Genomic DNA, 12,313 nt, shown 5'->3' with positions numbered 1-12,313 from the left:
ACTCTGTTACCCCAGAAACATACTTCCAATAACCTCTGGGAACTCTGTTACCCCAGAAACTGTTGCGGGACCTTACAATATTAACAACTCAAACAATTACCATTTCGATACATTACCGTACGATTCCCGTACATTAAACATTATATAAATACATTCATTTCCATGCGTTCAGCACGTACTTAATCATTTGATAAAAAACATGCTTTCCGCCCCGGGAAAATATTTAAAACAGTTAAGTAAAAGGGGCTCGTGAAAACTCACCTTAGCACATGCAAGCAGGTAACAACAATCATTTTCAATTAACACGTCCAATCTGTAATATGATCCCTACGATCGTTATTATACAATTATTGTTTATATAAACTTTAACCTTATCAATCGGTACATCTGGGGACTCTGTTACCCAGTACTGTACCTGTTCCGGGGGCAATGTTAACCCAGAAATACTTCTCCGGACTCAGATTGTGATGTCGTTTAGAGTTCCAAGGTCACAGTTTCTATTAATCGTTTTCTCGTTTTGCGTGTCTAGCACGAATATCCGTTTTATGTTTCAAAAATGAGTTTGGTCACACACGACCCGAAAATAGTGGTTGTCTGATAATTTAATTTAAAATGTGAAATTATAGCTCGGTTTAGACGTCCCGATTGGCCGCGGGACCCGTTTCCGTCTTTGGCGTACCGGAAACTGTTAAAATAGATTAAAATTACTCAAATCATCCGAATTATTTTCGGATGATTTATTTTTACTTGTTTAGCTCATTTACATGAAAATAGTTCATTTTTAGGGTTTTTGTACACCAGTCAGCTCGCTTAAGCGAACTTTACCGGTTTACGCGTTTTACTTTAAAAGTTTGATAATTAGCACAAATAATTATCCGTTTACTCTCGGATCTTGAAATTTTGCACAAATCACTTTTTAACAGTGGGGAATTTTATAAAAATATTTCCAGAATTAATTCTTATATTTAACATTTACTTATCTATTTTTAAACACCATTTAAACACTAAATATGTCGTAATTACCAAACGATCTTAGAAAAATCCCAAATTTCTCCTGGATGTCCCCTGCCATCCACATAGTCCCCTGTAATTTTTCCAAAACCAAAATCTTCTTTTAAATGCCATTTTTACTAAAACCGAGCTAGAAATCCCTAGAACTCGTTTAACCGAAAAGCCTACTTAGACTTCTCCAACGGACCTCAAATTTTGTGTGTGACTTATACATAATATGAAAAGCTTATCCACAATTTTCCAGAATTTTTCATGATATTTAACTATTTTTCATCATTTTTGGCCAAAACCGAGCATTAAATTCACCAAATATTCATCCTTCATCCAAAAATTACCAAAAATTCACAGAACTCATATTTCCATGTGTTTAACACCTCTGTAAAATTTCGTGACCTAACTCTAAACGACCAACAATCTGTCCAAAAACACATACACCGACAAAAACCGAATATACCTTTCGTTTTCCGCCACTACAAGCTACAAACTCATCTTTCCGCCTTATCTACCACTAAATACAGAGCCTACAAACAACATACCACAATACCTAGCAAGTTACACTCACGATCAAGCCATTTCTTTCATGGTTACGGTTATGATACTAAAACAAAGATTTAACCGTAAAAATTCGTTTTTGACTCGTTTAACTCATTTCTTGGACCAAGATCCCTTGTATAACTTGTATACATCACTTGATCATGCAAGAATCGGTTTCATCTCGGGTTTTCACCCATTTTTCATTTGAAACCTCATTTTCTTGAAAGAAAACCTAAGAAAGGAAGATAAACACGATTACAACTCGGTTTTTACCTTGTGTTCTTGCTTGAAAACTCGGGTTTTGGTTCAAGAACTTGAGAGAATTCATGGTTTGTGGGATTGTGTTTGTAAAAAAAGAAAATGAAGGGTGTTTGGGGGTATTGGGTTGCGACCGGGGTTAGTGAGGGGGTGGGGTGGGACCCACCTCTTCATTCTTGACCACTCATTTGGATATCGGATATCCGGATAATGTTTTGGATAATCTGGTTCAGTTCGTTTTTCGGTTAAACGTTTAATTCGGCTTAAAACGAGGCTAAAACGGTCTTTTTCGTCTTAAAAATGAAATTTATATAAAACCGATTTAAAAACTTAAACCATGACATTTATTAACTTAAAACGTCATATTATTAGTTATTACGCATATTTTTCGGCTTGATCGATCGTCTCTTGCTCGGTTTGGTATTAAAGGTTTCGTGTAACGTACCGACGTACTATTAAATCGAAATCCTTTTTCTGTGCTATAATCCACTTATCCCGAAGCTTTAATACTTCGTAACATCACTAAATATCATATATCTCGTCTATAATTGAACCCTCGATTCATTCGGGTTTCAATAACTATCGATCGTTTGATCGCATAATCAATACGGTGAATTATATATTCACGTACAATCAATACTATGAACCATGTATTCTCGTATAGTTACCATGGTAACCCGTGTACTCGACATTGAATATGACGTAACTAACGTCTACCGGTTAGGGTATACCTGGTTTCGTCGGAATCGTTACACTATCTCTCTCTCTTCTCTAACCAAAACCAAGAAGAAAAATCAATTTCTACCCGAGGTAATGATAGTATGAACTCTTATGGATCCAAACCGGCTAGATTTAGTCACGAAACGATGAACCGACACCCTCAATCGTTAAAGTCACGATATCTGGATGGAATCGGGTATAAACCGATCGAAAGATGAGCTTCGGGGTCACCCTAGCTCGGATCCTGATCGAACAAGACGAGAAATAGTGAAAAACGGTGAAAAAACAACCGAGATCTCGCTCTTCCGGCGAGATCCCGGTTTGTCGGTGATGACGGCGCCAAAAAGGTGGCGCCGAAGGTAGGAGAGTGTTTAGGGAATGTCAGAGAATGTTCTGACATTCTCAGACATAACCCTAGGCGCGTGTAACGAATTCACTATGCCAATTCGTTAAGAAGGAATACCGAATGAGCTTCATTCGTTAAGTAATTCATTACGGAAAACTAACAAATGAGCCCTTATTCGTTATGATTGTTCGTTAAGGAAGAATAAAGAAGGAGCCCAATTCGTTAAGCAATTCATTACGGAGAGATAACGAATGAACCCTCATTCGTTATAAAGGTTCATTCGTTATAAAGTTCAATTCGTTATAGAGTTCATTCGTTAGCCAGACCAAACGAATGAGTCATTTGTTAGGAAGGTCAATTCGTTATAAAATTCAATTCGTTATAAAAGTCAATTCGTTATAAAGGTCAATTCGCTATGAAGGTCCATAAGTGGCCATTCGTTATGAAGTAACGAATGAGTCCATTCGTTATGAGCCCTCATTCGTTAAAGAACTGGATAACGAATTAAACTTTGAAAGAACGAGAGAAAGGTCCCTTGACTGATAATAAAATGGATTAATTACAATCGACCCCAGCCAGTGGCTCTGCCCCTTGGACCCTGCCAGGGGCTACCGCCCCTAGAACCCCGCTGCCAGGGGCGCTGCCCCCGGACCCCCGCTCGTTGAGGGATATAATTAAAAGAGAAACATGATATGGGTAGTGATAGTTAATTGATATGTGTAATTCTTATACAGTTAGTCATGCACAGCTAAAAAAAGGAATAACCATTAACGGTGAACGTAACCGCATTCAGGTGAGTTTCTAGCCCCATTTACTTGCTGTGTGCATACTCAATGTGAAAGTTAATACACTTACCTTAAAGTGGTAAGTGTATGCTCTGATGATATATGTGATAGTTATATTTATGTTATGAATGTATGATTGTCGGTACGTGAATGATCTTCGAATATTGAACGTATCGCCTGGAAAGGTGTCTCTTAAATAAGATGCATGAATGTTATATGAATGAGTAAGGATATATATATATATATATATATATATATATATGAATGTGTATCATAGAATGTACGTAAAGTAGTGTATGCATATTTGTTATAGAGAAGAAAAAGAGTGGACCCTAATAGTATCTGAGATAGAGATATAAGGGACCAGACCCTAATAATATCTGAGATAGAGAAGGAAGGGACCAGACCCTAATAATATCTGAGATAGAGAAGAAAAGGGACCAGACCCTACTAATATCTAAGATGGTAAAGATAGTTGCATATGTACTATGAAAGTATGAAGGTGTGATGGTATGAAAGAATGTATGAATGATTGTACGAAAGTAAGAAAGAAAGAAAGTATATATGTATGAATGAAAGAAAGGTAACATGCTAAGTATGTAATATGTGTCTTCGGATACGTACATATGTAAGTATGTGAATGTATTGTATGTTTCGTGATTAACTAGAACTCACTCAGTGTAGCTGACTTTTAGTATGCACGCAAGCTTGAGGAGGGCACATGGCAGAAGAATAAGAAGCTGGCAATCGAAGAATTTTGATATATTCATGAATGATTTTTTAACATGAAAGACATGGATGTTTGTTAAACACAAGTTTTGGAAATGTTATGAAATGTTTATTGAAATCTTTTATATTCCGCGAAAGTTTTAATTAACTATGATATTTAGAACTGTGTTTATGAGTAAATCCAACGCTAATGTAGGACACCGGGAATGGGGACTTGCAATACATAGCTGTCAAAACTTGATTATGTGGCAGCTTACATTGCATGTGTATCTTTTTAAATTATTTAAAAGATAATCCAACCACCACTTCATCTCCCTTACACCTTTTTAACACACAACCACCACGATCTTCATCTCATCACCACCATTGCTTAATTCTCTGGCCGCTGCGAACCTCATGGAAAACCTAAGGTGGTGGTCACCTATCTGACTCTTCCCCATAACTACCATCATCGTGAAGCCACTAGACGTGGGGCAGAACCCTAGCCTCTTTGCCCCCCCCCCCCTCTCCCCCTCTCACACACTCTCTCTCTCTCGTAAGATCTACAATCAATAACCGTATTTTTGAATCTGTGTCACCGGAAAATCGAATTGCAGGTTTTCGTCATCGATCTGAGGTCTAAATTTCGTTTGTAAATCCGGAGAGCTTCGATTACTTGCAGTATTTATGTGAAATGCGAATGTATAGGCTTCAATGTTCTAAAATACTTATGCCTCATCTTCGATGAACCAGTGGCAAAACCGTTTTGGGTTTAGGAAACCAAACCTGATGAAAGGTTAAACCACTTTTTGGGCTTAGTTTAATGTTTAATTTATAGATTAAACTCAGTATAACTTTTATGTAGAAAATATGTTTTATAACGAAGGTGGTGATGGTGGCTCGCCGGACTGTCGGAGTCCGAAGATAAAGTTGGTGGTAGAAGGGGAGATTGGAGGCTAGGTAAGGGTTAAATAATTTTGTAATGTATTATACTATTATACAATATATTTATTATTAATATATAATATAAAAAGAAAAATGCCGCATAATATGCCATATAAGCAATTTTTTGACAACTACGACTATCACGTAAGCATAAGGCTAATGGAGTTAATATTTATAGTTAGTCTCAGACCGTTGGAAATAAATACACCATTAGTTGGGACCACTACCGGCCAATTCTTAAAGTTGAGACTATTATTTGCCAATAGGGCGTAGTTAGGATTATTTAAAACAAATTTTCAAAAAAGAATGCTAAACAGGCCTAAGTTCGGCTCTCACTCGTTTAGTACCTTCAAAGAGTCATAACTCAATCGAGTCGTTTGTGCAGTGTGAAATTAATATATAAAAGTCCAAAATACACAAGGTAACAAGCTTTATTTGAGGCATGGGCTTGATAAGGCTCGGCATGTTTCAAGTTTTTGATCGAACATTTCTCAAATAGCTCGCGAGCAGCTCAACACGTCTCGTTAGCACCCCTAGTACAAGCAAACGAATCGTGGGTTCGTGAGAAAAAATTTAAGGTAAGTATCACGCACCCACGTTGGTAAATTATTTTGTTGGAATACGAGCTTGAAGATATGATTAGCCATCCATTGTTCAAATGAGCGTGTAATTTGTTATAAATGTTATTGTACAACGTACACAAATTTGAGAATTATGTACCGTAAATGGTGTTATGTTTGATCATTTGTAGGCAATGGGTTAAGGTATAAAGATAGAGAAAGGGTATGATTAACTAATTAGGAAAAACCATGCATGTGTATTTGGATGTTTTTAAATTAGTTTAAAAAGTTTTATAAATGACAATTGTTATTGGTTTAATGTGTAAGATGTGCCTTTCGAGTTACGAATAATCAACAAGTTTTGGGTAAGTCGGTTTTGATACTATAATGTATGTCTCCTGAACTTTTTTCGCGAAGGGTGAGTTTGCCTCTAATGGCTACAACATTCGCACCAATAAATGAAAAAAATAATAGGGTAATTAAGTTAGCGCAACCTCATAAAAGTGAATTAGCCTATAGATATTCCACTAGTTGTTAAAACTTATGTCTCACATTTTGTAATTAAACTGAATGTAGTAAAAAGTAAAACATAACACATGAGTAGGTTTGAATGTTTTTTAAATGTGATGAACATGCCTATCATAACAACTTAACCCAATATACATTACCATAGTTAGTTCTTCTTCTTTCTTATGAAGCTTATTTTCTTCACATTTCATATAAAGCACAATTTTACAGGCGCGCGTCAAGATATAGCTCCCACCCTCATATAATCATCGTTGTCAACTGGAAAATTATGTATGGTACTTATAATAAGGCTAGCTACATAGAGACAAAATAATTGGTCTCTTAAAACCAAGACCAAAATTTGACGAGAATATTTGACCTTTACAGTGCCTAAAATATTTGACCTTATTAACGATATCTCGTATGACCAAATTACCAAACCTAAAATAAGGGATATATGAGAATATTATCTATTGTTGCAGCAACCAATTGAGTCCTGGAAAATCTTTATGAACTAACCAGAACACGAGTAGAAATACAAGATTATCATCATAACTCTCAACATTAGTTCTTAAGAAACATAAGTGATCTAACTTTAAACATAAACACGTTTTGACATAATCTCAACAACGATTTCAGCTGGTGATATGTGCAGGAGACGTAAAAGAATTTTTCACATCTCCAACTCTTAATTTTTTGAACTCCATAGGTTCGCAACATCACATTCGTTAGACCGGGTGACCTAGCTAAGATAAACTTCACAAACTCCAACTCAGGCTTAAAGTTACCAAAAAATTTAATCTCCAGTTCATTCAGACGCTCCAACCAAATATTTGAATATTCCTTCAACTTAGCGGAATATTCTTCCAACTGCGCGGAAAGTTCTTCAAACTTAACTGAAGAGTGTTCTACAAACTTAACGCGCTTTATGTCATAGAAACAATTAGTATGAATCTACAGTGGGAGTTTTGTGTTAGTGAACTTTGACATGAAAATCAAAACAACAGGATGCAAATACACTTATACGATTTACCTCTAGCTTAATTTTCTTCAAGTTTGGGGAGCATTTGATCAAAACACAAAGAAAAGGCAATCCATGGCTGTCAACATAACACATATCTTCGATATTAAAATATTTGAGGTGATTTAGTGAGATTTGACTCTCTTTTGTAATCGAGTCTTGATCTAACAACTTAAACCGTAGGAAAAAAACAACGATTAACAACCAAAGTTTAAATTTTTTTTCTTTAAATTGTATATAATATGAATTGCCCGAATGAAATAACCTGGAGTCATCAGATGCTCAATTGTAGGTAAACACTTAAATAGCTCCATAATAATGGGGGTACTCATGACCGAGAGGATCACCATCAAATGCATGTTGCATTGACTTATACTATTCAGATAAGTTTGAAAGCCCACAAGAATAGATATGCAAGAATCAGCATACCAGATACACGATCTTAAGTGAAGGACAATTGGATAAAAGTTGTAGAAAATTTTCTTTAGATATCATTATGTACTTTAAGGATAATATTGTAAGGCTACCAAATCCATTGAATATGGGTATATGGTTGATATTACAAGTATTAAGATGTAAGTCCATAAGTGACGCAACGAAAAAACAGATAATGCTAAAGCATACGAATCGAAACCATCAAAGTTAAGTGTTAATTTCTTGAGAGTGTGGTTCCTTGACAAATCAAGTATTATTTAACCATTTCAAAACATGTATCATCAGCATCCATCGAAATGTTGAATTCATGTATCGGACCTTGGCGCTGTAACAAAACTTGGTGTATAGCATGTGAAAGTTTACGCAGAATATCCTCGTATATCCGCTCACGTTTTAAGTCAGATATATCCCACCGATTACACAAATTACTCTCTGTAGTTGATATGTTCACGGAAAACTGAGAAAACTTGAGTATAGGAACTGGGGTCCATTTGTACCTCCAATCCTTTGAGAGGATACTTGTCATTGCTGCTTCTTCAATTGGTAAAAGACATAGAATGGTTTCTATTATGGGTTGAGGGAGTGTGGTCATAAGATCCAATCGCTGAGCTTTAGACGAGCTTTTAGGTTTCATCTAGACCAAATACAACATAACAAACACACGATTGAAGAAAACGTTCATACTCACTTACTCACAAAGTAACTTTTAAACACACATCCAGAAAAGATAAAATCATTTTCTTATGCTCATTCAAATTTACAGGTGGGGTGCTTGGTTGTGCGTTTTGGAAGTTATTTATCATATGAACCCTATATCCATTTATAGTGTTACTTTGAGTGATCTACCTTCGCTTATGATTAAGTTATAAACATTCAATATATTCAGCAACATAAATGAAGAGTTAAATTATGTATATATGTAAAGCCCCGTCACCGGTGCCCTACGTTGGACGTTGGATTTACTCATAAACACAATTCTTACAAATCAGAGTTAATTAAAACTTTTGTGGAAACGTTAACTTCAATTATTACATATAAAGCATTCGATCTTTTCTTTAAAAATAACATACAACATCATATTTAAAACGTCATTTCTTCCATCTTAAGATGCCAGCCGTTCAATCCATGACATGTGTCATCCTCATGCCAGCTCATTAAACATATTTACCTGCGTGCATACTAAAAGTCAGCTACGCTGAGTGAGTTCTAGTTAATCAGGAAACATACAATACATTCTCATACTTTCACGAATACGTATCTGAAGATACACATTCATACTTAAACCAAACTACATTCCCGACATTTTATAATTATCCGTAAGGGGACCGTTGCATAATATCTATTAGAAGAACAATTACTATCATTCATAGAAGTAACAACCTGTATCATCCATAGAATGATCTATATAAACTATCCATAAAAGGATCCCGAGATATTATCCATAGAAGGATCCTAAAACGTTACCCATAGAAGGGACCCTATATGCTTTCCATAAAAGGACCACTATACTTTATCCATTGAAGGAAGTCTATACCTGATCCATAGAATGAACCATATACATTGTCCATAGAAGGTATTCCATAGAAGGAACACATACTCAATTATATAATATCCGTACAAGGAACGCAAATAAGGTTCACAGTCCTTACTTACGCTATCACATATCGAGTCAAGGTCCCATAGTAGTTTAGAGGGATTTGCCATCCTAACTTACTAAGCCGGACGTAGATCTCACATACCATTCATGTACATGCTTACACATAGCTCACATATACGATAATTACATCGTAGCATACGAACACTCTAGGCGTTCTTCACATCATTCATCTAGCAACCATACTCCCTGACGATACATGCAATATCCGAAGATCATTCATGCACCGACAAGCATTCACTCATAACATTCATACTATCACATAATTCATCATAGCATACACTTACCATTTAAGGTAAGTGTATCAACGTTCACATAGACTATTCACACAGCCCCAAAAACATAACAAGTAAGTGGGGATAGAAACTCACCTGGATTCTGTTACGTTCTCCGTTAATTGTTATTCCTCTCTTTATCTGTGCTCGGCTAACTGTGCATTAATTAGATGTATCAATACTTGTTCTAATCACGTATTTCAGGTTTCACCAGAAATGGTTAAGTCTAGTCTATTCTAACAACATTGTATTTGAATACTTTGTATTCAAACGGTATTAGAATATATTTGTGTTAGCATAAATTTGTATTCTAATGGCACTTGATTAGAATTCATTTGAATTCTATTGGCATGTGATTAGAATACATTTGTGTTAGCATACATTTGTATTCTAATGGGCATATTGTATTGTAATGATCTTATTGAATTCTAATGATCATATTGTATTCTAATCTTTCAATGTATTCTAATGATTCCATTCAAATCTTTCAATATATTCTAATTAGTCCATTTTAATTTTATGATTCATTATAATCTAATTCATGAATTGTAATTGAATGATAAATTGTAATCTAATTCATGAATTGTAAATGAATAGGGCATTGTAATCTAATTCATGAATTGTAATTGAATGATACATTGTAATCTAATTTATGAATTGTAATTGAATGGTACATTGTAATCTAATACATGATTTGTTATTGGATGATACATTGTAATCTAATTCATGAATTGTAATTGAATGATATATTGTAATCAAATTCATGAATTGTAATTGAACGATACATTGTAATCTAATACATGAATTATAATTGAATGATACATTGTAATCTAATTCATGAATTGTCATTGAATGATACATTGTAATCTAATTCATGAATTGTAATTGAATGATACATTGTAATCTAATTTTTAATTTGTAATTGTATGATTCATTACAATCTAATTCATGAATAATAATTGAATGATACATTGTAATCTAATTCATGAATTGTAATTGAACGATACATTGTAATCCAATTCATGAATTGTAATTGAATGATACATTGTAATCTAATTCCTGAATTGTAATGGAATGATAAATTTTAATGTAATTCATGAATTGTAATTGAATGATACATTGTAATCTAATTCATGAATTCTAATTGAATTATACATTGTAATCTAATACATGAATTATAAATGAATGACACATTGTAATCTAATTCATGAATTGTAATTGAACATTGTAATCTAATTCAAGAATTGTAATTGAATGATACATTGTAATATAATTCATGAATTGTAATTGAATGGGGCATTTGTAATCGAGTTATGTATTGTAATCGAAATAGGACATTGTAATCGAATTTTCCCATTATATTCGAAATGGGTATTGTAATCGAATTTGCCCATTGTATTTGAAATGCTACAATGTAATCGAGTCCATGATTGTATTCGAACTTACACATTGTATGCGAGGCTATCATTTTAATCGAATGATATAATGTAATCGAGTTACACTATATAATACAACATATCATTGTAATCGAATGATATCATTGTAATCGAATTACACTATGAAATTGAATATATCATTGTAATCGAACATCATTATGTAATCGAAAAAATCATTGTAATCGAATGATATCATTGTATTTGAATATACGGGTTCTATTCGAAGGAGCTATAATGTATTCGAATGAGTTGTAACTTTTTGGTCTCTTTTTGTCATTATCTTACCCGTTTTAACCTTTCTACCCTTGTTATGATGTCACATCATCCTTAACCTGTTTCCATTCCCACATTTGGCCAAGACTTGACCCGTGCAACCATAAAGCTGGACCTTTATGGCTTAAAACATTAAAAGGTAGATCTAGGGTCTCTTTATGAGCCGTATATGACCATGATTTCGTTAAGTTCATTTCAAACATCAAGTTTGTAACTTTATGGTTCATTTAGACCCGATCTACTCTAGGGTTAAGGTTCATGACAAACCGTTCATAAAAATGAAATCTTTAACATAAAGAACATACCTTTAATTGTTTGTTAGGCTGCAGGTTAGCTTCGGTTATGAACGATAATCTTGTATCTTGCTTGTATACTCAAGATATACCAATATTTAGCTTGGTTTTGGTCTTGAATCCTTCTTTTAGGTCACGACCGTAAGAGAGGAGGTGTATGTGTGTGTTTTAGAGTGTGTAGGGAGGCTATGGTGTATAGATGGATAAAAATGGAAAGGATTAGGGTTTAAGGGGTATTTATACTCTCTTAAGCCCATGGACCTAAGGCCCATCTTTCCTTTTTAGTCCATTTTTATTCCTTTTAATTTGCCTACTTAGCTTTCCATCTTTATTATTTTATTTATTCTTTATTACTTCAAGTAAACTTTTCCATCATAAATAATAATATTATATAAAATATTATCTTTGGAAATTCCGGGATGTTACAAGTCTACCCCCTTAAAAGAGGTTTTGTCCCCGAAACTTAGATTATTCCATGTAAAAAGAACACTTCCTATATTCACACACCTTATCGAAACGTCTTTGCTCTCTTGATCATCCTTCTTAATCCTG

The 12,313-nt window shown here is 34.4% G+C and overlaps 1 pseudogene; it reads right to left on the bottom strand.

Moving 5' to 3' along the window:
- Positions 1 to 7,722: 7,722 nt before the first annotated feature.
- Positions 7,723 to 8,464, bottom strand: LOC143598492 (F-box/FBD/LRR-repeat protein At1g13570-like; annotated as a pseudogene).
- Between the last annotated feature and the right edge of the window lie 3,849 nt (positions 8,465 to 12,313).

Source organism: Bidens hawaiensis, unplaced genomic scaffold (genome assembly GCF_021521415.1).
Source record: "Bidens hawaiensis isolate Kalapana, Puna unplaced genomic scaffold, B.hawaiensis_p1.1 tig00050464_1, whole genome shotgun sequence".
Taxonomy (NCBI): Eukaryota; Viridiplantae; Streptophyta; class Magnoliopsida; order Asterales; family Asteraceae; genus Bidens; species Bidens hawaiensis.
This window is presented reverse-complemented; position numbering and strand designations above follow the sequence as displayed.